Source organism: Coregonus lavaretus, assembly GCF_964263955.1.
Source record: "Coregonus lavaretus genome assembly, chromosome: 1".
Lineage (NCBI taxonomy): Eukaryota > Metazoa > Chordata > Actinopteri > Salmoniformes > Salmonidae > Coregonus > Coregonus lavaretus.
In genome coordinates, this window is record NC_139988.1 from 73,314,964 (window position 1) to 73,338,407 (window position 23,444).

Here is a 23,444-nt window from a genome sequence, read left to right on the forward strand (position 1 = left end):
GCGCTATCTGATCGACGAGGTAGTCCAGCTTCCACATTTTCAATCCTGTAAACCTTATATTCAACATTATACCATTCCCACATCACATTCCCAAATCCTCAATCAACATTATCAATGGACTCTACACTTGAATAAGATGATATACAGTGGGGAGAACAAGTATTTGATACACTGCCGATTTTGCAGGTTTTCCTACTTACAAAGCATGTAGAGGTCTGTAATTTTTTTAGTTTTTCTTTAAGAAGCCCTCCTGTTTTCCACTCATTACCTGTATTAACTGCACCTGTTTGAACTCGTTACCTGTATAAAAGACACCTGTCCACACACTCAATCAAACAGACTCCAACCTCTCCACAATGGCCAAGACCAGAGCGCTGTGTAAGGACATCAGGGTTAAAATTGTAGACCTGCACAAGGCTGGGATGGGCTACAGGACAATAGGCAAGCAGCTTGGTGAGAAGGCAACAACTGTTGGCGCAATTATTAGAAAATGGAAGAAGTTCAAGATGACGGTCAATCACCCTCGGTCTGGGGCTCCATGCAATATCTCACCTCGTGGGGCATCAATGATCATGAGGAAGGTGAGGGATCAGCCCAGAACTACACGGCAGGACCTGGTCAATGACCTGAAGAGAGCTGGGACCACAGTCTCAAAGAAAACCATTAGTAACACACTACGCCGTCATGGATTAAAAATCCTGCAGCGCACGCAAGGTCCCCCTGCTCAAGCCAGCGCATGTCCAGGCCCGTCTGAAGTTTGCCAATGACCCTCTGGATGATCCAGAGGAGGAATGGGAGAAGGTCATGTGGTCTGATGAGACAAAAATAGAGCTTTTTGGTCTAAACTCCACTCGCCGTGTTTGGAGGAAGAAGAAGGATGAGTACAACCCCAAGAACACCATCCCAACCGTGAAGCATGGAGGTGGAAACATCATTCTTTGGGGATGCTTTTCTGCAAAGGGGACAGGATGACTGCACCGTATTGAGGGGAGGATGGATGGGGCCATGTATCGCGAGATCTTGGCCAACAACCTCCTTCCCTCAGTAAGAGCATTGAAGATGGGTCGTGGCTGGGTCTTCCAGCATGACAACGACCCGAAACACACAGCCAGGGCAACTGAAGGATCTGGAGAAGGTCTGTATAGAGGAGTGGGCCAAAATCCCTGCTGCAGTGTGTGCAAACCTGGTCAAAACCTACAGGAAACGTATGATCTCTGTAATTGCAAACAAAGGTTTCTGTACCAAATATTAAGTTCTGCTTTTCTGATGTATCAAATACTTATGTCATGCAATAAAATGCAAATTAATTACTTAAAAATCATACAATGTGATTTTTTTTTTTAGATTCCGTCTCTCACAGTTGAAGTGTACCTATGATAAAAATGACAGACCTCTACATGCTTTGTAAGTAGGAAAACCTGCAAAATCGGCAGTGTATCAAATACTTGTTCTCCCCACTGTAGATGAAGAATTTGTACTTTCCCTCCTTGCATTAATATTGACTGATACATCTCTAGCTGTAATCACTGGCATGTTAGTAATCGTTTGTACAGATCTCAAAATCAATCCCCGAAAAATGGGAAAACAACACCCCATAACTATGGCTACATTAATTACTATGGCCACTATGGGACCTAGAATGCTTGCCATCCATGTTCCTATTGAATTATCACAAAAAAAACTTGAAAAGACTTCAACAGTGTTCAAATTGCTATATCCCCCTAATATTTTTGCATCTCTATTCGTATTCTTAATTCCATCCTGCATTTCTCTAATATTTCCCATAGCTTTAGTTAAATTCCCAAGACCTTCCTGATTATGATGGCAAGTATGCCAAACATGTACAGTGGGGAAAAAAAGTATTTAGTCAGCCACCAATTGTGCAAGTTCTCCCACTTAAAAAGATGAGAGAGGCCTGTAATTTTCATCATAGGTACACGTCAACTATGACAGACAAAATGAGAAATAAAATTCCGGAAAATCACATAGTAGGATTTTTTATGAATTTATTTGCAAATTATGGTGGAAAATAAGTATTTGGTCAATAACAAAAGTTTCTCAATACTTTGTTATATACCCTTTGTTGGCAATGACACATGTCAAACGTTTTCTGTAAGTCTTCACAAGGTTTTCACACACTGTTGCTGGTATTTTGGCCCATTCCTCCATGCAGATCTCCTCTAGAGCAGTGATGTTTTGGGGCTGTCGCTGGGCAACACGGACTTTCAACTCCCTCCAAATATTTTCTATGGGGTTGAGATCTGGAGATTGGCTAGGCCACTCCAGGACCTTGAAATGCTTCTTACGAAGCCACTCCTTCGTTGCCCGGGCGGTGTGTTTGGGATCATTGTCATGCTGAAAGTCCCAGCCACGTTTCATCTTCAATGCACTTGCTGATGGAAGGAGGTTTTCACTCCAAATCTCACGATACATGGCCCCATTCATTCTTTCCTTTACACTGATCAGTCGTCCTGGTCCCTTTGCAGAAAAACAGCCCCAAAGCATGATGTTTCCACCCCCATGCTTCACAGTAGGTATGGTGCAACTCAGCATTCTTTGTCCTCTAAACACGACGAGTTGAGTTTTTACCAAAAAGTTATATTTTGGTTTCATCTGACCATATGACATTCTCCCAATCCTCTTCTGGATCATCCAAATGCACTCTAGCAAACTTCAGACGGGCCTGGACATGTACTGGCTTAAGCAGGGGGACACGTCTCGCACTGCAGGATTTGAGTCCCTGGCGGCGTAGTGTGTTACTGATGGTAGGCTTTGTTACTTTGGTCCCAGCTCTCTGCAGGTCATTCACTAGGTCCCCCCGTGTGGTTCTGGGATTTTTGCTCACCATTCTTGTGATCATTTTGACCCCACGGGGTGAGAACTTGCGTGGAGCCCCAGATCGAGGGAGATTATCAGTGGTCTTGTATGTCTTCCATTTCCTAATAATTGCTCCCACAGTTGATTTCTTCAAACCAAGCTGCTTACCTATTGCAGATTCAGTCTTCCCAGGCTGGTGCAGGTCTACAATTTTGTTTCTGGTGTCCTTTGACAGCTCTTTGGTCTTGGCCATAGTGGAGTTTGGAGTGTGACTGTTTGAGGTTGTGGACAGGTGTCTTTTATACTGATAACAATTTCAAACAGGTGCCATTAATACAGGTAACGAGTGGAGGACAGAGGAGCCTCTTAAAGAAGAAGTTACAGGTCTGTGAGAGCCAGAAATCTTGCTTGTTTGTAGGTGACCAAATACTTATTTTCCACCATCATTTGCAAATAAATTCATTAAAAATCCTACAATGTGATTTTCTGGATTTTTTTTCCTCAATTTGTCTGTCATAGTTGATGTGTACCTATGATGAAAATTACAGGCCTCTCTCATCTTTTTAAGTGGGAGAACTTGCACAATTGGTGGCTGACTAAATACTTTTTTTCCCCACTGTATCTCCTCCTACAATCGCACACACGCCCCCTTGAGCTGCTGTAATAGCATCCAATGCTATGCGAGTTTCAATTACATATTGTCTAATGAGTGCCCTTTCAGACCCAATTGCTTGAAAACCCAATACTGTTAGTAGGTACCATGTTTAGTCTGAACTCTGTTCAACCCTGACTCCGTTCCAGTAATATTCCTTAGGATGGAGGCAAAGAATAACACTCTGGTTACAGTCACTGATAAATCAGAACATCCTTGGATTAGTTAGGAGTGAGGATTTCAACCCTAGGTCAGATCAGATAAAGATAGAAAACAAACATTCCTCTTTCACACACCAAACCCAGTGATGAACCAATTAAGTTCTTGCTTAACAACACATATGTACTCATCTAAACCTTTCAATGTAAAAATACACATCAATCCCTCATAGGTCTCATATCAATACATCCCAATACTTCAAACCTATATAGTTACTACTATATGAATACTGTGACATAAAAAATCAACATGTTCCTGATATAAGGCACACTCCTTGCATCAACCTTATCTTCCAAACAGTAATATTCAAAATGTCTACTCGAAATAAATCATATAAGTGTATCCTAACACCTTAAAACTAATGTAGCGTTGTTTTAACCATAATATCTGTTTAAGACATGTATCTTGCGATTGTACCAGCACTACCAGGGCATGCTGAGAATAGGTTCAACATCTTTAGCTCACATAACTTCTTTACCCATATCACAATTAGTATTACAATAAAAATAATCAATATCAATATCTAATACATTAATTGCAGTGTCAACTTACTTAAATCACTCAGTCATCTTATAAATCATAACCAAAATCAAATTAATTATCCAACACAAATTTAAAATGACAATTGTTGGTGATTCACATTGGTCCTATCACTCAAAGTTAAAACCCTCAACTTAGCACCCATTGACACTGGCAGAATGTACATTTATATTAACATACTGTAGCACCCGAGTGGCGCAGTGGTCTAAGGCACTGCATCGCAGTGCTAGCTGTGCCACTAGAGATCCTGGTTCGAGTCCAGGCTCTGTCGCAGCCGGCCGCGACCGGGAGACCCATGGGCGGCGCACAATTGGTCCAGCGTCGTCCAAGGTAGGGGAGGGTTTGGCCGGCAGGGATGAGGGTTCGTTTCCCACGGGGGGCCAGAAAAAATAAATAAAATAAAAAATACATGTATGCATTCACTAACTGTAAGTCGCTCTGGATAAGAGCGTCTGCTAAAATGACTAAAAAATTAAATAAATAAAAAACTATCCAGAATTCTAGTATTACCTTCCTCATCATGAGAATAACTACAGATCACTATCACAATGCATTCTTAGTCCAAATTACTATATATTTAGCAGTGTATATACCTTCTACATCAACCTCATACCCAAATTATCAAATTTAGAGAAGTCCAAATCAATTATGGACACAGCTGACCAACCCCGTCCTTCCCCGACACTTAATCTTCTGGCGTCCCTTCATTATGCTCTTCAGACAGCTTCATATTTCAACTTGACTTGCCCATAACAATGTCCCAATTTCAATGTCTCATCCGAGCAGCTACCATCTCTGCCCCCCCATTCCGTCCATTTGCCAACCAGTATACCAACGACATGAAAAATGCTGTATTTGAACAGATCTCTCTCCATGCCCACTCCACATGGACTCCTGTCACACTCCCGCGAGAAAAGCATGAGATAAAAGACAGTTGATAGCTTCGATTGGATACTGTACATCAGTTGCAGGTAGAAGTGGTGCTGTACAGGACTGTCTTCAACGCCTCTGATGCTCATCTTCAGCCGGTTTAGAAGTTTTTTTTTTTAGGTTCACACCGTTCTTGACCGAATTATCCCTACTATGCATTCCAGACACCATCTGTAGTTACGAAAGAGAGGACAGATCATAACAGTTTAGCTGAGTTCATTTCTAATCCAAGAAATCCATATAAGCATTGACTATATGACAAATTATTATGTTTTTACCAATTATTCTTAATACCAATTTCTAATATACTCTCTTTATCACCCTATCGAATCAGCCAGAGCAAGTAGCTCATCAGTAGCCTTCCCATTGTCACCCTCAGCTCCCTCATCTCTAGGTCGTCAGTTTCCTCATGGTACTCCGGTACAGTGGTTTAGATGATACCAGGTCGATCTCCCCTCTATCCGTACAGCCGTTGGTGTAGCCTGGATGACGATGTATGGTCCCTTTAGCTCTGAACCTTCTTCCGTAACTAGGATCTCCGGATCAGGCAGAGTCCCTCTCAAGCCACCAACATCGGTCTGTGGAGAGTGTCCTTCTGGCAGCATACCAATAGGGAAGTTGAGAGTCACTGCTGCAAAGACACACAGACACAGACAGACACAAAAGAAAACAATGCTCCACAGTGGTGAGGCCATCTTCCTCTTCTGGGGTTGGAACACTCCTACAGTGGGACACATGGATGCAGGTATTTCTCTCTGGTACTTTCCCCTCCATCTAGGTAGCCAGCAACACCTAGTACTGACCTCCCCACCTAGGGTTTGTCCATCTCTTACTTCTGTAATCCTTTACCGCCAGTCTCCAGGGCGCAGATATGGCTCATATTCTCCTGCTAGGTTGGGCAGAGAAGCCTTCACCCGTGGGAAGAAAGTCTTAAGAACATTGTTAGGTGAGACACAGTATGCTACTGTACCATGTCTTCTCATCAGTTAGGAAAAGCCTTGAGACTAGGAAGTGCACATTCTTGCAGCTTGTTGCAATCCACTAGTTTCAGAGACAGGCCTCCTCTACACCCTGCCTCCTCTACACCCTGCCTCCTCTACACCCTACCACAAATACACTTAATCACATAAAACATTTAATCTAACCCATTACACATTAATTACTACTGCTCATATTCTTAATACAATTTGCATATTTACCAAAAAGGCCCATTCGACCAGTACTTGCCCCCTTTGGACACATGACTCACATCGTGATTCATGCATTCAAAAAACTAAACAACAACATTGCATGTTAAACCAAAATAATAAATGAAATTAAAATGACAACCTTTGATAATACCTTAACTTAATTGTATCCCATAAGGTAATTCAAGAATAGTAAAATTGACTAGCGACAGGTATCCCTCATTCAGGGATAGCACTCTCTCCCTGTCCTTGTCATGGTCTGAATCATATATATAGGACTATTGCTAAAAACGAGTCCTATATCGACATAACCTGAAAGGCTGCTCAGCAAGGAAGAAGCCACTGCTCCAAAACCGCCATAAAAAAGCCAGACTACGGTTTACAACTGCACATGGGGACAAAGATCGTACTTTTTGGAGAAATGTCCTCTGGTCTGATGAAACAAAAATAGAAATGTTTGGCCATAATGACCATCATTATGTTTGGAGGAAAAAGGGGTCTGCTTGCAAGCTGAAGAATACCATCCCAACCGTGAAGCACGGGGGTGGCAGAATCATGCTGTGGGGGTGCTTTGTTGCAGGAGGGACTGGTGCACTCAAGACATCAGTCAGGAAGTTAAAGCTTGGTCGAAAATGGGTCTTCCAAATGGACAATGACCCCAAGCATACTTCCAAAGTTGTGGCAAAATGGCTTAAGGACAACAAAGTCAAGGTATTGGAGTGGCCATCACAAAGCCCTGACCTCAATCCTATAGAAAATCTGTGGGCAGAACTGAAAAAGCGTGTGCGAGCAAGGAGGCCTACAAACCTGACTCAGTTACACCAGCTCTGTCAGGAGGAATGGGCCAAAATTCATCCAACTTATTGTGGGAAGCTTGTGGAAGGTTACCCGAAACGTTTGACCCAAGTTTAACAACAAGGCAATGCTACCAAATACTAATTGAGTGTATGTAAATTTCTGACCCACTGGGAATGTGATGAAAGAAATAAAAGCTGAAATAAATCATTCTCTCTACTATTATTCGGACATTTTCACATTCTTAAAATAAAGTGGTGATCCTAACGGACCTAAGACAGGGAACTTTTACTAGGATTAAATGTCAGGAATTGTGAAAAACTGAGTTTAAATGTATTTGCCTAAGGTGTATGTAAACTTCAGACTTCAACTGTATCTATATTATTAATATTAAATCTATTGATGGACATTTCGACACCATTCTCAGTTGTTTAAGCTAGCAAACCATTAGGCAACTCAAAAAATGACTACCTCGAAATCGTCTCGCTATTCCTGTTAAATAAGTGAGTCTTTCAATTTGAACCAAACAAGCTGCTAAATCGTCCAGTCTACATCACAAAACAAACACTGTCTGCAGTATCTGTCTAAGCAACACCTACCAACAGTTGAATTACACTCAGAAACCCAGATTATCCTATGCAATTGACCCAATGCTATTGAAATGACAAAGAAACCCAGCAAATAAAATAAAATAAAACAGTATTTGTCACATACACGTGTTTAGCAGATGTTATAGCGGGTGTAGTGAAATGCTTCTGCTTCTAGCTCCGACAGTGCAATAATATCTAACAAGTAATATCTAACAATTTCACAACATATACCCAATACACACAAAACTAGTAAGGAATGGGATTTAAGAATATATACATATATGGACAAGCAATGACAGAGCGGCATGGAATAAGACACAGTAGAATATTATAGAATAGAATGCAGTATATACATATGAGATGAGTAGTGCAAGATATGTAAACATTTTAAAGTGACTAGTGTTCCATTTCTTAAAATGGCCAGTGATTACAATAGGCAGCAGCAGCCTCTAATGTGCTAGTGATGGCTATTTAACAGTCTGATGGCCTTGAGATAGAAGCTGTTTTTCATTCTCTTGGTCCCAGCTTTGATGCACCTGTACTGACCTCGCCTTCTGGATGATAGCGGGTTGAACAGGCAGTGGCTCGGGTGGTTGATGTCCTTCATGATCTTTTTGGCCTTCCTGTGACATCGGGTGCTGTATGTGTCTTGGAGGGCATGTAGTTTGCCCCCCGGTAATGCGTTCGGCAGACCGCACCACCCTCTGGAGAGCCTTGCGGTTGTGGGCGGTGCAGTTGCCGTACCAGGCGGTGATACATCCCGACAGGGTGCTCTCAATTGCGCATCTGTAAAAGTTTGTGAGGGTTTTAGGTGCTAAGCCGAATATCTTCAGCCTCCTGAGGTTGAAGGGGCTCTGTTGCGCCTTCTTCTCCACACTGTCTGCGTGGGTGGACCATTTCATTTTGTCGGTGATGTGTACGCCAAGGAACTTGAAGCTTTCCACCTTCTCTACTGTGGTCCCTTCGATGTGGATAGTATGAAAATGTATGCACTCATTAACTGTAAGTCGCTCTGGATAAGAGCGTCTGCTAAATGACTAAAATGTAAATGTAAAATGATAGGGGGGTGCACCCTCTGCTGTTTCCTGAAGTCCACGATCATCTCCTTTGTTTTGTTGATGTTGAGTGAGAGGTTATTTTCCTGGCACCACACTCCCAGAGCCCTCACCTCCTCCCTGTAGGCGGTCTCGTCATTATTGGTAATCAAGCCGTGCTTGGCCACGCAGTCATGGGTGAACAGGGAGTACAGGATGGGGCTGAGCACGCACCCTTGTGGGGCCCCAGTGTTGAGGATCAGCGAAGTGGAGATGTTGTTTCCTACCTTCACCACCTGGGGGCGGCCCGTCAGGAAGTCCAGGACCCAGTTGCACAGGGCGGGGTTCAGACCCAGGGCCTCGAGCTTAATGATGAGCTTGGAGGGTACTATGGTGTTGAATGCTGAGCTATAGTCAATGAACAGCATTCTTACATAGGTATTCCTCTTGTCCAGATGGGATAGGGCAGTGTGCAGTGTGATGGCGATTGCATCATCTGTGGATCTATTGTGGCGGTAAGCAAATTGAAGTGGGTCTAGGATGACAGGTAAGGTAGAGGTGATATGATCCTTGACTCTCAAAGCACTTTATGATGACAGAGGTGACTTCTACAGGGCGATAGTCATTTAGTTCAGTTACCTTTGCTTTCTTGGGTACAGGAACAATGGTGGCCATCTTAAAGCATGTGGGAACAGCAGACTGGGAAAGGGAGAGATTGAATATGTCCATAAACACACCAGCCAGCTGGTCTGCGCATGCTCTGAGGACGCGGCTAGGGATGCTGTCTGGGCCGTCAGCCTTGCGGGGGTTAACATGCTTAAATGTCTTAATCACGTCGGCCATGGAGAAGGAGATGCCACAATCCTTGGTAGTGGGCCTCGTCAGTGGCACTGTCTTATCCTCAAAGCGGGCAAAGAAGGTGTTTAGCTTGTCTGGAAGCGAGACGTCGGTGTTGGCGATTGGTGAGTCCGTGATTGTCTGTAGACCCTGCCACATACGTCTCGTGTCTGAGCCGTCCGCCGACTCCACTTTGTCTCTATACTGATATTTTGCCAGTTTAATTGCCTTGCGGAGTGAGTAGCTACACTGTTTGTATTCTGCCATATTCCCAGTCACCTTGCCATGGTTGAATGAGGTGGTTCACGCTTTCAGATTTGCGCAAATGCCGCCATCTATCCACGGTTTCTGGTTAGGGTAGGTTTTAATAGTCACAGTGGGCACAGCATCACCTATACACTTCCTGATAAACTCAGTCACCGTTTTTTTTGTTTTTTTCCACTGTATACGTTTGATCTAAATTATTTTCAGAAGCTACCCAGAACATATCCCAGTCCACGTGATCAAAACAATCTTGAAGCGTGGATTCCGATTGGTCAGACCAGCGTTGAATAGTCCTTAGCAGGGGTACTTCCTGTTTGAGTTTCTGCCTATAGGAAGGGAAAAGCAAAATGGATCGTGGTCAGATTTGCCGAAAGGAGGCGGGGGAGGGCCTTATAACCATCCTGGAAGTTCGATATGTTGATAGAACTTTGGCAGCCTAGTCCTTAAATTTGCTTTGTTAAAATCCCCGGCTACAATAAATGCAGCCTCAGGATATGTGGCTTCCAGTTTGCATAAGGTCCAGTGAAGTTCTTTGAGGGCCGTCGTGGTATCGGCTTGAGGGGGGATATACACGGCTGTGACTATAACCGAAGAAAATTATCTTGGGAGATAATACGGTCGGCATTTGATTGAGATATTCTAGGTCGGGTGAACAGAAGGACTCGAGTTCCTGTATGTTACTACAATTACACCATGAGTCGTTAATCATGAAACACACACCTCTGCCCTTCTGCTTCCCGGAGAGATATTTATTCCTGTCTGCACGATGAACTGAGAACCCAGCTGGCTGGACCGATTTTGACAGAATATCCCAAGAGAGCCATGTTTCCGTGAAACAGAGTATGTTACAGGCCTTGATGTCTCTCTGGAAAGAAATCCTTGCCCGTAGATCGTCGACCTTGTTAACCAAAGACTGAACATTAGCGAGTAGAATACTTGGAAGCGGTGGGTGGTGTGCGCGCATCCTAAGTCGAACCAGCAGGCCGCTCCGAGTGCCTCTCCTCCACTGGCGATGTTTTGGGTCAGCCGCTGGAATCAGTTCAGTTGCCCTGGGGAGAGCAAACAAAGGATCTGCTTCGGGAAAGTCGTATTCCTGGTCGTAATGCTGGTGAGTTACCACAGCTCTGATATCCAATAGTTTTTCACGGCTGTATGTAATGATGCAAAACACTTTCTGAGCGAATAATATAAAAAATAATACATAAAAAAACAAAATACTGCAAAGTTTCCTAAGAGCTAGTCGCGAGGCCGCCATCTTCGTCGGCGCCGGGATCGGCGTAGCCCAATTACAATGGTTTGTTGTCTTAACATCTGATCCAAAATGAAATTCCTTCACTTCCTCACCATAGCTCCTCAATGAAAATGTATTTAATGGAAACCCTAAATTGGCTTTGTACTATGTTATAAGTTACGTCTATAAATTCCAGTCCTTATGGGCAGTTTATTCCTTAAACCTTATCTCTATCACATGGTCCATAGCACCCACAGCACCAACTCCTAAAACTTCTATTTATCGTTTCCCACCCCTGACGTACGTCTACGTTTTGGTGAGCAAGTTAATATATAAATATTATTCCAATTATTACTTTATGAAATCTTTAGTAATCGCCTACACACACATAAAATTCCTCATATTTTCATATATTCACATAATCCATATAGAACGTTAGAACTCCTAGGTACTCACATCAAACAATCCCTTCGTATTTTTTACGATTCTCAATCAACACAAATCAACTTCTACAAACATACTCCCAGGGGAACCAAAAAACAGACTGTAGTTTCCAGGACACTGCCCTGCCTGTCATGGGATCCTCCCAGTAAATACAGACTTTTCCACTACTCTCTAAAATAACCTCACGCTCTCCATACCACTCCTTGATATTCTATGACCTAATTCTGTTATATATTGAAACTTCTTATCCAAACTTATCAAATTATCATACCCATTTCTATAATTTATTAAGCACCCTTCAGATTAAAATTACTTTCTGTTCTTTGTTCATAAGATAGCCTATGTTGTTCCGTTCAATTACTTAACTTGGTTAGCTGACTTTTTCTCCTTATTAATTATATACTGTATCCAGGTCATCGTGCGCTCATTAAATCGCATGCTTTATACGCGTCTTTCATATAATCTAAATCCCATTTCGTGTTGCTTACGGCAATATTGTCAATGATATATTTTCACGCTATCTGTAATTTATCCCTTTTAAAAATACCTTCTTGAGGATACTCATTATCTGTCCATGCTGATACATCACTGAGATGTGGTTTCCCATAGAAAAATCTTAATTTACTTAACATCCATTCGCCCATTGTCTGATTTTCAATACTTTTAAAAGAGTCTTGTTTTAAATGCGGATTTGTCTGTAATAATTTTGTCATTTCCTTTCGCTCTCTTCGAGGTAAATTAAGCTCTGATTTATTCTTAATGGTGACTGTCTTGCCAGATACCAGTCTACTAAGTTGGCTATCCATTGCTTTTATTAGTTCATGCAATATTAGTAATCAAATACTTGAATCAAATCCCCAACCTGATCTTTATTAAAATGTATTTTGTCATTGGTGCCATGATTCAACATGCTTAATTGTATCTGCTCTGATTCTTTATGCAGTATGAGTTATTGTTTTCTCTCTTTCCTGACCATTTTGAGTAATTCACAAAGGACTAATTCTCTCATAGGGCTTTTACAAAGGACTCTAACCTTTAATAAATATTGTTGAGGACTTGAACCTCTTAACAAATCTAACACTTTTTGATGATTCTTACACACCACAGGACTCAAACCTCACAACCTCCATCTTTATAATCTCGTCTTGTTAAAGACTTGAACCTCAACAACTTTATAATGATTTTTCACATTGACTCAAAACTCTATCTTTATAATGTCGTACACATTAAAATACCCAACGCCCAATCTTGCTAAACCCACTCTCATTCTCCTCTGTTGTTTTTTTACTCATTACTCTGAACAAACCCTGTTTAGAATTATAGCACCATGTCATTGTCTAAATTGATTTTTCTCCTTACATCTGTTTACGTACTTGAACACCACTCATCTATTCCCCTCAAAGAAATCTTGAATTTTAAACGTTCGTTACAGCTCAGCTTTACCACAGATAAGCAGAATTTGACATAATCAAAAAAATGAAAGTCTGCTTACCTGTTAGTTCGGCTGTAAACTGCATCCTGTTCGTTTAGACGCCAATCTGTTATGACGAGTTTATCTGGTATCAAGTAATTCATGATGCAAGAAGATATTTAACAGTTGATGCAAAGTATTTAATTGATTACGGTACCGGGTTCGTATAACAAACGGCACATGCATTGCCTCCTGTCATCCGAACTCTGGACAAAGGACATCTCTCAGTTTATAGACTTCATGTTACAAGTTTCTTCAACAACATCTGGTAACCATCAGTGGGCACTCCCCACTCTGATGTTATTACCTTGTACCCCAAGTCAGTATATTACATCTATCAATCATTTTAAGATAAACCCTAGAAAGCTCCGTCAACATAATGGAATCCTTGGAATTCAGACCATATGGCACCACGTGGCACCAAGAGTTACCTATCTAACAGATTTAACTTTGTTCCCACAACACTATGACAAGACGTTATATCAAAATGTATTAACAATAAAAAACAGAAATACCTTATTTATGTAAGTATTTAGACTTGAGACTATGAGACTCGAAATTAAGCTCAGGTGCATCCTGTTTTCATTGATCATCCTTGAGATGTGTCCATCTGTGGTAAATATAATTGATTGGACATGATTTGAAAAGGCACACACCTGTCTATATAAGATCTCACAGTTGACAGTGCATGTCAGAGCCAAAACCAAACCAATTGTCCGTAGAGCTCCGAGACAGGATTGTGTCGAGGCACAGATCTGGGGAAGGATATCAAAAAATGTCTGCAGCATTGAAGGTCCCCAAGAACACAGAAGGGCCTTGGTCAGGGAGGTGACCAAGAACCCAATGGTCACTCTGACAGAGCTCCAGAGTTCCTCTGTGGAGATGGGAGAACCTTCCAGAAGGACAACCATCTCTGCAGCACTCCACCAATAAGGCCTTTATGGTAGAGTGGCCAGATCGAAGCCACTCCTCAGCAAAAGGCACCTAAAGACTCTCAGACCATGAGGAGCAAGATTATATGGTCTGATGAAACCAAGATTCAACTCTTCGGCCTGAATGCCAAGAGTCACGTCTGGAGGAAACCTTGCACCATCCCTACGGTGAAGCATGGTGGTGGCAGCATCATGCTGTGAGGATGCTTTTCAGCAGCAGGGACTGGGAGATTAGTCAAAATCGAGGGAAAGATGAACGGAGTAAAGTACAGAGAGATCCTTGATGAAAACCTGCTCCAGAGTGCTCAGGACCTCAGACTGGGGCAAAGGTTCACCTTCCAACAGGACAACAACCCTAAGCACACAGCCAAGACAACGTAGGAGTGGCTTCGGGACAAGTCTATGAATGTCCTTGAGTGGCCCAGCCAGAGGCCGGACTTGAACCGGATCGAACATCTCTGGAGAGACCTGAAAACTGGATAATGTCGCCGGAGGGGATGGCTGACGTTTTACGTAATCCTAACCAACTGTGCTATTTTGTGTTTTTTCCCCGCATTGTTTGTAACTGATTTTGTATGTAATGTTGCTGCTCCCGTCTCTTATGACCGAAAAGAGCTTCTGGATATCAGAACAGTGATTACTCACCTCGAACTGGACAAAGATTTTCTATTTAATGAGTCCGACGCAAAGGATATACTGCTTCTCTGAGACCAGGCCCAAATCCCTGTCATTCGCGTGAAGAAAAGACTGACATACATGGGGCGGAGATCGGCGTGCCTTGTGAGAATTCATTGGCGAGTGGGTAACCCGCCTCTACCATCTGCTCTATTGGCCAATGTGCAATCACTGGAGAATAAATAGGATGATCTCCGTTCGATACTATCCTACCAACTGGACATTAAAAACTGTAATATCTTATGTTTCACCAGGTCATGTCTGAACGACGACACAGATAATATACAGTTGGCTGGGTTTTCTGTGCGTCGGCAGGACAAAACAGCTACGTCTGGTAAAATGAGGGGTGGGGGGTGTGTCTATTTGTAAATAACAGCTGGTCCGCGATGTCTAATATTGAGGAAGTCTCGAGGTATTGCTCGCCTCAGGTAGAGTACCTCATGATAAGCTGTACCCCACACTATCTACCACCACAAACCGATGCTGGCACTAAGACTGCACTCAACGAGCTGTATAAGGCCATAAGCAAACAAGAAAATGCTCATCCAGAAGTGGCACTCCTAGTGGCCGGGGACTTTAATTCAGGCAAACTTAAATCCATTTTACCTAATTTCTACCAAGCAGCATGTCACATGTGCAACCAGAGGAAAAAAAACTCTAGATCACCTTTACTCCACACACAGAGACACATACAAAGCTCTCCCTCGCCCTCCATTTTGCAAATCTGACCACAATTCTATCCTCCTGATTCCTGCTTACAAGCAAAAACTAAAGCAGGAATTACCAGTGACTCGCTCAATACGGAAGTGGTCAGATGATGCGGATGCTACGCTACAGGACTGTTTTGCTAGCACAGACTGGAATATGTTCCAATGGCCGGGGACTTTAATGCAATCATTGAGGAGTATACCACCTCAGTCACCGGCTTCATCAATATGTGCATTGACGACGTCGTCCCCACAGTGACCGTACGTACATATCCCAACCAGAAGCCATGGATTACAGGCAACATACGCACCGAGCTAAAGGCTAGAGCTGCCGCTTTCAAGAAGCGGGACACTAATCCAGATATTATAAGAAATCCCGCTATGCCCTCAGACGAACCATCAAACAGGCAAAGCGTCAATACAGGACGAAAATTGAATCCTACTACACCTGCTCTGACGCTCGTCGGATGTGGCAGTGCTTGCAAACTATTACGGACTACAAAGGGAAACCCAGCCGTGAGCTGCCCAGTGACGCGAGCCTACCAGACGAGCTAAATGCCTTTTATGCTAGCTTCGAGGTAAGCAATACATGCATGAGAGCACCAGCTGTTCCAGATGACTGTGTGATCATGCTCTCAGCAGCCGAAGTGAGCAAGACCTTTAAACAGGTCAACGGATTACCAGGACGTGTACTCAGAGCATGTGCGGACCAACTGGCAAGTGTCTTCACTGACATTTTCAACCTCTCCCTGACCTAGTCTGTAATACCTACATGTTTCAAGCAGACCACCATAGTCCCTCTGCCCAAGAAAGCGAAGGTAACCTGCCTAAATGACTACCATAGCACTCGGTAGCCATGAAGTGCTTTGAAAGGCTGGTCATGGCTCACATCAACACTCCAACACCATCATTAAGTTTGCTGATGACACAGAAGTGGTAGGCCTGATCACCGACAATGATGAGACAGCCTATAGGGAGGAGGTCAGAGACCTGGCAGTGTGGTGCCAGGACAAGAACCTCTCCCTCAACGTGAGCAAGATAAAGGAGCTCATCGTGGACTACAGGAAAAGGAGGAACGAACACGCCCCCATTTCACATCGATGGGGCTATAGTGGAGCGGGTCGAGAGTTTCAAGTTCCTTGGTGTCGACATCACCTACAAACTATCATGGTCCAAACACACCAAGATGGTTGTGAAGAGGGCACGACAACACCTTTTCCCCTCTGGAGACTGAAAAGACTTGGCATGGGTCCAGCTGCACCATCGAGAGCATCCTGACGGCCTGCATCACTGCCTGGTATGACAACTGCTCGGCATCCGACCGTAAGGCGCTACAGAGGGTAGTGCGTACGGCCCAGTACATCACTGGGGCCAAGCTTCCTGCTATCCAGGACCTATATCCTAGGCAGAGGAAGGCCCAAAAATTGTCAAAGACCCCAGTCACCCAAGTCAGACTGTTCTCTCTGCTACCGCACGGCAAGCGGTACCGGAGCGCCAAGTCTAGGTCCAAAAGGCTCCTTAACAGCTTCTACCCCCAAGCCATAAGACTGCTGAGCAATTAATAAAATGGCCACCTGACTATTTACATTGACACCCCCCCTCCCCCTTTGTTTTTACACTGCTGCTGCTCGCTGTTTATTATCAATGCATAGTCACTTTACCCCTACCTACATGTACCCCTGCACATTTCCTCGGTATATAGCCTCGTTATTGTTATTTTATTGTGTTACTTTTAATTAAATGTTTTACTTTAGTTTATTTAGTAAATATTTTCTTAACTCTATTTCTTGAACTACATTGTTGGTTAAGGGCTTGTAAGTAAGCACCTGTTGTATTCGGCTCATGTGACAAATACAATTTGATTTGATTTGAAATAGCTGTGCAGCGACGCACCCCATCTAACCTGACAGATCTTGAGATGATCTGCAGAGAAGAATGGGAGAAACTCCCCAAATACCAGTGTGCCAAGCTTGTAGCATCATAGCCAAGAAGACTCAAAGCTGTAATTGCTGCCAAAGGTGCTTCAACAAAGTACTGAGTAAAGGGTCTGAATACTTCTGTAAATGTGATATTTCCGTTTATTTTTATTTTATACATTTGCTAACATTTCTAAAAACTTGTTTTTGCTTGGTCATTATGGGGTATTGACTGTAATGCAACAAAATGTGGAAAAGGTCAAGGGGTCTGAATATTTCCGAATGCACTGTGTATATATATATATATATATATATATATATATATATATATACTTCCAGTCAAAAGTTTGGACACACCTACTCATTCAAGGGTTTTTCTTTATTTTACTATTTTTTACATTGTGGAATAATAGTGAAGACATCAAAACTATGAAATAACACATATGGAATCATGTAGTAAAACAAAAAGTGTTAAACAAATCAAAATCTATTTTATATTTGAGATTCTTCAAATAGCCACCCTTTGCCTTGATGACAGCTTTGCACACTCTTGGCATTCTCTCAACCAGCTTCATGAGGTAGTCACCTGGAATGCATTTCAATTAACAGGTGTGCCTTCTTAAAAGTTAATTTGTGGAATTTAATTCCTTCTTAATGCGTTTGAGCCAATCAGTTGTGTTGTGACAAGGTAGGTGGGGGGGGGGTAGCAAAGAGAAACAACAGTCGATCATTACTTTAAGACATGAAGGTCAGTCAATACAGAACATTTCAAAAACGTTTAAAGTTTCTTCAAGTGCAGTCGCAAAAACTGAAACTGGCTCTCATGAGGACCGCCACAGCAATGGAAGACCCAGAGTTACCTCTGCTGCAGAGGATAAGTTCATTAGAGTTACTAGCCTCAGAAATTGCAGCCCAAATAAATGCTTCACAGACTTCAAGTCACAGACACATCTCGACATCAACTGTTCAGAGGGGACTGTGTGAATCAGGTCGAATTGCTGCAAAGAAACCACTACTAAAGGACACCAATAAGAAGAAGAGACCTGTTTGATCCAAGAAACATGAGCAATGGACATTAGACCGATGGAAATTTGTCCTTTGGTCTGGAGTCCAAATTGGAGATTTTTGGTTCCAACCACAGTGTCTTTATGAGACGCGGTGTGGGTGAATGGATGATCTCCGCATGTGTGGTTCCCACCGTAAAGCATGGAGAAGGAGGTGTTATGGTGTGGGGGTCCTTTGCTGGTGACACTGTCTGTCATTTATTTACAATTAACCAGCATGATTACCACAGCATTCTGCAGTGATACGCCATCCCATCTGGTTTGGGCTTGGTGGGACTATCATTTGTTTTTCAACAGGACAATGACCCAACACACCTCCAGGCTGTGTAAGGGTTATTTTACAAAGAAGGAGAGTGATGGAGTGCTGCATCAGATGACCTGGCCTCCACAATCCCCTGACCTCAACCCAATTGAGATGGCTTGGGATGAGTCGGACGGCAGAGTGAAGGAAAAGCAGCTAACAAGTGCTCATTATATGTGGGAACTCCTTCAAGACTGTTGGAAAAGCATTCCAGATGAACCTGGTTGAGAGAATGTCAAGAGTGTGCAAAGCTGTCATCATGTAGTGTGTGTTGTCATCATGTATTTGCAGTGCTTTCAAAGGAGTCTTTGCATTACATTTTGAACTGGAACTGAAAAGCCTTCATACTCTGATATTTCTGATATCATTGCTTTGTACTGTTGGCTGGGCCCTATAGCGACTATAGCCTGACGGTTTATTATTGTGCTGTGGTGGTTGAGTTGTTGATCGTATCAATGCTCTCCTGTCACCACATCAAACCCCCCTACATTACCATGGATGGCATGTCACAGAAACACAATGTGGATTTAGAGAAGTTCGGAGAAGAATCACAGCATCTTGTCCTCAGGTGCTGCAATCCAAGATTTGTCTCCCACTATGCTACGCTACTTAATTGAGCGCTGACGAACTCTGACCCCGGGCTTCCAGCTTCAACACTGAGTCATTCATTCTGCCTTTGTGCTCTGATGATGTCGGCTGTGTCCCAAATGGCACCCTATTCTCTATGTAGTGCACTGCTTTTGACCTGGGCCCGTGGGACCTAGCTTCCCATGCTAGGGAAACTGGATGCGCATTGACAGTGCAACAACATTGAGTCAATATGGTCGCAGTCTGCCCCAGCCAGCCAACAGGGTCGTGTTTATTAGGGCATGCGACAGAAGTCGCTTTGCAACGGAAAATTTAAGTACAGTATTTCACAAAAGTGAGTACACCCCTCACATTTTTGTAAATATTTGAGTATATCTTTTCATGTGACAACACTGAAGAAATGACACTTTGCTACAATGTAAAGTAGTGAGTGTACAGCTTGTATAACAGTGTAAATTTGCTGTCCCCTCAAAATAACACAACACACAGCCATTAATGTCTAAACCGCTGGCAACAAAAGTGAGTACACCCCTAAGTGAAAATGTCAAAATCGGGCCCAAAGTGTCAATATTTTGTGTGGCCGCCATCATTTTCCAGCACTGCCTTAACCCTCTTGGGCATGGAGTTCATCAGAGCTTCACAGGTTGCCACTGGAGTCCTCTTCCACTCCTCCATGATGACATCACAGAGCTGGTGGACATTAGAGACCTTGCACTCCTCCACCTTCCATTTGAGGATGCCCCACAGATGCTCAATAGGGTTTAGGTCTGGAGACATGCTTGGCCAGTCCATCACCTTTACCCTCAGCTTCTTTAGCAAGGCAGTGGTCGTCTTGGAGGTGTGCTTGGGGTCGTTATCATGTTGGAATACTGCCCTGCGGCCCAGTCTCCGAAGGGAGGGGATCATGCTCTGCTTCAGTATGTCACAGTAAATGTTGGCATTCATGGTTCCCTCAATGAACTGTAGCTCTCCAGTGCCGGCAGCACTCATGCAGCCCCAGACTGTGACACTCCCACCACCATGCATGACTGTAGGCAAGACACACTTGTCTTTGTACTCCTCACCTGGTTGCCGCCACACACGCTTGACACCATCTGAACCAAATAAGTTTATCTTGGTCTCATCAGACCACAGGACATGGTTCCAGTAATCCATGTCCTTAGTATGCTTGTCTTCAGCAAACTGTTTGCGGGCTTTCTTGTGCATCATCTTTAGAAGAGGCTTCCTTCTGGGACGACAGCCATGCAGACCAATTTGATGCAGTGTGCGGCATATGGTCTGAGCACTGACAGGCTGACCCCCCACCCCTTCAACCTCTGCAGCAATGCTGGCAGCACTCATACGTCTATTTCCCAAAGACAACCTCTGGATATGACGCTGAGCACGTGCACTCAACTTCTTTGGTCGACCATGGCGAGGCCTGTTCTGAGTGGAACCTGTCCTGTTAAACCGCTGTATGGTCTTGGCCACCATGCTGCAGCTCAGTTTCAGGGTCTTGGCAATCTTCTTATAGCCCAGGCCATCTTTATGTAGAGCAACAATTCTTTTTTTCAGATCCTAAGAGAGTTCTTTGCCATGAGGTGCCATGTTGAACTTCCAGTGACCAGTATGAGGGAGTGTGAGTGCGATGACACCAAATTTAACACAACTGCTCCCCATTCACATCTGAGACCTTGTAACACTAACGAGTCACATGACACCGGGAAGAGAAAATGGCTAACTGGGCCCAATTTTGACATTTTCACTTAGGGGTGTACTCACTTTTGTTGCCAGCGGTTTAGACATTAATGGCTGTGTGTTGTGTTATTTTGAGGGGACAGCAAATTTACACTGTTATACAAGCTGTACACTCACTAATTTACATTGTAGCAAAGTGTCATTTCTTCAGTGTTGTCACATGAAAATATATACTCAAATATTTACAAAAATGTGAGGGGTGTACTCACTTTTGTGAGATACTGTAGATGTTTCTTATTGGACAAGTCCACATAGTTCCTCGCTTTCTTTCGTTTGGGGCCCGATTCAGACGCCTTTCCTACGCACGCCTTTCCTACCCACTTCTCAGTAGTTGGTATTCAGACTTACCTTATGCAACTGCGTAACGTGCTTTGCAGATGTGTTTCCCTTACACGTGTGGAATATATTTAATTAAACCGCTAAAAACCCTCCAACTTGCTGGCCAACAGATTGTCTCGTGGAGTTTGCATTCAATAGGGTTTTCAGTACATTTACTGTGTCTTAAGCCATCCCTTTAAATATGGTGTTAGAATTTAATTCGAATTTTGTTGACAAACTCACTAGAATACATCGAGAGAATGGGTTCAGAATATAGGGGTCAATGAAATAAATCCATCTAAATATATGCATATTCGTCTCTGTAACTGGTAGATTTTTTAGGCAAATTGTAGGGTTAGGTAAGTATGTATGAATCATAAAAACAGGGTTGTAGAGCCTTAACGCACAACATATATTGATGAATACAAAATACAGTGGTTTGAGTCATCCTAAAAGTTGCCATATTCAAGTTCAATGCATAAAATATTGGAAGGTGGAAAAAAGTGTACAATAGGGGTTGAACAATAGTCCTATAAATCTACCTTAATCCTCACTAATCATGGAACTGTATGGCAACGGTCCAGTCATTGTGAACTGTGCACTAAGCTCCAGGTTTAAACTGCTACTTGTGGTCTGAGTTCCATAATGATTCAAATAGGTTACATGTCCCAAATTATTGCACAACTTTAGCCTAATATGATCCACTATTGCTAGCAACCCTCGGGAACAACTACACGGATGAGGAAAAAAAGGTAAATGGATTGGAATGGAATGGAATTATGCAAAATGTAGGCTACAAATTGAAGGAAACTAACATTAAAGTGACAGTTATAAATGTATATGGGTATTACTGACAGTGGGTCCTGATAGTGTCTAATATTTAACGTGATACAAATTGTAGAATAAAACTGAGAAAAGCCCGGGTCTCCAAATTTCATCCCTGCAAATTATGAGGGCATACAATTAAAATTCAGAATAACAGCACAGCTATTTATTATGGAGGACTAAAAGTGCCACAATTAAATAAATAAATACACCATTAAATAATTACTTAAATGTGTCATTAATTAATTAAAATTAGAATTAAATACATAAATGTGTAATTAAATGTATCATTAATTAATTCAAATACCGATTCATTTTATGTAAAATACATATATAATTATTTCACTATTTACATTTACATTTCATGGTCCTGCGTTGGAGTGATTCATGAATTACTTAAAACTGTCAAACTGACCCATCAAAAGTTGGTAGGCGGAACCTAACGCCTGATTGGTTACCCTCTGCATCAAGCCAAGACAAATCAATTCCGGATAATGGATTGATGCAGAGCTACTGAACACATTCCAATACACTGGGTGGCGCTATTCACCTCTACGTTGGTTTAGTTACACGGTTAAACAGTACTTTCATTGCAACGGCTAAAAATCAAGAAGACTCGGTCCTGCTAGCCCCAATGTTGAGACGCTGTGTGAGGTGCAGGACAAAATGTCTAAAAGTTGCCCGGAGCTGCTGAGAGAAGCAGCGAATTTGATTGAGGAAGCTCTGAGCAGAAGTCCAACGGCTCCCGCGGCACAGCAGATACCGGCCGCTCAATCACGTACACCTGTCCAAGGTAAGCTAAGTAATTTCATGTTAGCCAGGTGTGCTACTATTTAATGATTCGGGACACACGTGTAGGTTAAATTAGATCGACTCGAACATGTATTTGCATGCGGTATTATGATGCTTCGTGCGTGACACGTTTATTGTTAATGGGGGGGGGGAAGCATAAACCTAGCTAGTTCGCTAATCGGCTAAATGGTGTTAGCTGGCTTGAGCATCCCAAGATAGAAGTAGAGGCTGTTTTAGCTGACTGGTGACCATTGAGCTGTTACGTTTTTCTGTGTTGCAGCGGAGGTAGCAAGGCTCTTTGCGCCATATAACATTGGAGCCAGAAGGAATATGACGAGACGACCAGCACAAGTCCAAGTTAGCCGAAGAAGCTACACACACACTGTCTGTTGTTTGGCTGACCACAATGCGGATAAAACTCCAAGCGTACTGTTTAAAGCTGAACTTCTTACTTCAGGACTTGGAGAGCAAAAAGTAACATTTTCAGGTCAGTGCCAAACTAGGCATTTACCAAAAGTAAAAAAAAAGTTTGTACTGTCTGTGGCTTGTTGAAATTATTTGCATTTCTTTTTATAGTG

General features: G+C 42.8%; 1 pseudogene across 1 annotated transcript in view; it reads left to right on the top strand.

Annotated features, from left to right (window-relative positions):
• The window catches only part of LOC311128190 (double C2-like domain-containing protein alpha), a 105,495-nt pseudogene that overhangs the window by 17,382 nt on the left and 64,669 nt on the right, over window positions 1-23,444 (top strand). The gene's annotated exons all lie outside the window — the stretch shown is intronic.